This window comes from Solanum verrucosum, unplaced genomic scaffold, assembly GCF_900185275.1.
Source record: "Solanum verrucosum unplaced genomic scaffold, falcon-dt-bn FXZP01000699.1, whole genome shotgun sequence".
NCBI classification, from domain to species: domain Eukaryota; kingdom Viridiplantae; phylum Streptophyta; class Magnoliopsida; order Solanales; family Solanaceae; genus Solanum; species Solanum verrucosum.
Genome location: NW_026020469.1, coordinates 362,596 through 365,517, shown reverse-complemented (window position 1 = coordinate 365,517; position 2,922 = coordinate 362,596). Strand labels below are relative to the sequence as shown.

Here is a 2,922-nt window from a genome sequence, read left to right as displayed (position 1 = left end):
GCCAAAGCTTTCGTCATCGATTCAAATTCTCGGTGTCGATTTCTTTCTCTGCAAATAAAGGTGAATCTTTCAATCTTTAAACCAAGTTGTAACTATATTGTTTATTTATTGCAAGCATCCATCAATGTAGACTCTCTCTTTCAATTTACTGCAAGCATTAGTAGAATTTGTGATTCTCTTTTCACTTCATGAACATATAATTAACTTTGGGTTTTACTCTTGTTCTATTTTAATGTCCTGTTTTGACTTCTCATGATGATTAACATGAATGCTAGCAAGTTTTGTATCATATAATTTAGAAGAAGATACATGGGTAGTAATGTCTAAGAATAAAGAAATAAACTCGGTTATGAAGATTTTCTATTATATTTTGAGATTATTTTACCTTATATCTCACTCTAAATAACTCCTAATAATCATGTGTTGAATTTTGATTTAAATTTAGAACTAATATCATTTTGATTCATGTCTCTGTATGTATTTTGGTTGTTTTTTAACTGAGGAGAGAAAAGTTATATATATATATATACACACACACACTATAGTCTATAGATATAAACCATCGTGCAATAATGAGGAGAGACAAGTTAAGAAACCATTGTACCGAGAAAGGTCCTTGACCCTTAATAGTGCCTATTGGCTGCATCATCATCATCATCATGCTAGTTGAAGCTGCTGCCTCAAATGCAAGAATCCCCTTAATACTACTAACTGGGAAGATGACTTAATTTCTTGCTTGAAAAATTCAAATTTTGTGTGTAGATGGATCGTAGTTTGATGTATAATAGGAATAATTTTGGTCAAGAGGGGCTAAGGCCTAAAGATACATGGGTAGTAATAACTAAGAATAAAGAAATAAAACCTGTTATGAAGATTTGTATTGTATTTTGAGATTATTATATCTTATATCTCAATCTAAAATAATCACGTTGTAAATTCTGATGCAAACTTAGAACTAATATTGTTTTGGTTTATGTCGTTGTATGTATTTTAGTTGTTTTTAAACTGAAAAATGTATGGATTAGATGTTTTTGCTGATAATTGACAATTAAGATGACTTGTTCTTTGTTTATGAGTAATTAAGATGACATGTGGATCTACCTATTATTTTATTGGTTGTAGTAATGAGAAGAGGAAAGTTATATATATACTATAGTCTATAGATATAAACCATTGTGCAGTAATGAAGAGAGGAAAGTTAAGAAATCATTGTGCCCAGAAAGGTCCTTGACCATTCTGTAATAGTGCCACCTTACTACTATTTTTTTAATGATGTATTCTATTTTGATTTATTTATGGAAGTGGACATTATTTGGGACAAACTGTTGAGAGAAGTATGCTTTTGTAGTCACCAAAGATACATTTATTCATTTGCACAAGGCCTCGTTAAGCAGTCCCTACTAGGATTGTTACAATTTGATTTTCAGTAAATTATTACATAAATTAGTGTTTAACAAATTCAATTTTTTGTGATCTTTATGTAGATGAATCGTAGTTGGATGTATAAAATGACTAATTTTGGTCGAATGGGGCTAAGACCTGAATTTGTAGAAGGCGTCACTGGTTTTGTGGAGTATGCAAAGACACTAGAACTTTTTCAACGTAATGGTGTGCTTAAGTGTCCTTGTAATAAATGTCAATGTTTGAATTATGAAAAACCAGATATTGTTAAGGGCGAAGGATCCAAGATTTAAGCAAATGAGTGAGATCGGTAAGAAGGCTAGACCATCTACTAAGGGTGGTTCTCTACACACAAGTGGGGCTCAAAGTCAAGGAAGTATGAGGAGGAAATTGGTATGTATCATTTTTCTGTAAGTTTTTATATATTTTAGGTATTAATATTTAATTACTCTTGATTATAACTTAATTAGTTCAATATGTAGGAAAAGGAACTAGGAAGATTGGTAACTTAGACTGAGGCATTCAGGGCAACACACATAAGAAAGAAGAAAAATCTCGAAGATCCAGACGTGTGGGTTGAGCCGCGAGCTGAATTGACCTATGTAAGCCTCTAATTTAAACTAATAGTTACTTGCTTTCTAAATTTATATTCTAATAATAATACCATTCAATTTAAAATCGATATCTTCAAGTTTTGGAGGATTTACAACAAACTTAACCAGAAGAAATTGAGGTATGACACTTACCCAAAAACAGGCTGAGAGAGTGTGGCTAGACTTGATTGGTGGGCCGAGTAGATATGAGTATGCCTATGGCATGCCACAACAAACCTTTTGTGAATATCATTCTGAGTTTGAAGGCCTAAGTAGTTCCTATGATGATGAATCGATGAAGAAAAATTTAGCTATGGAGCAAAAGATAGCTGAGCTATCTAGCCAAGTCCAAGACTCGTGGGCTAGGGAAAGGCGCAGGGACATAGAGTATGAGGGTCTTAAGGCTCAATTAGATGCATTACTTGCTTCAGGAGGGATTCCCCCTTGTTCCAATGACGTCATTTTCCCTCCTCAACCCTCTCGGTCTCAACCTACTCGATATCCAGTCTATGGTCAACAAAGAAATATGACAGATGAGTCTAGTAGTGATGAAGAAGATGAGGATCATGTGGCAAACACACTACCACATTAGTGAAGTTTAGAGTTGTAATAGATAATCTAAGTTCTTTACTTTATGACTTTTTTATGGGACTTATTTTTTTTGTGAATGCATGATAACATTGAAATCCTATTATATAACTTATGGATTTTATGATTTTTCGTTCAATTTCGGATTACGTTGAAGGTGAGTTGCATATTGAGTTGATAAGAGAATATTTAGTAAATGTGTTGTATTAGTTGATTGTTGGAAACTCTTTGAGCTTGATTTAGCTAATTAAAAAGGTATTGAATTAATATGACGGTGATGAGCAGCTGCAAAAACAGTTACAAGCTGTTAGCTTTTTTCCAGAAAAAGAGGTCTCTTCTT

The 2,922-nt window shown here is 33.0% G+C and overlaps 1 pseudogene; it reads left to right on the top strand.

The window, feature by feature from the left end:
* The first annotated feature begins 1,508 nt into the window (after positions 1-1,508).
* LOC125809014 (uncharacterized) lies at positions 1,509-2,624 on the top strand (annotated as a pseudogene).
* Positions 2,625-2,922: the final 298 nt, after the last annotated feature.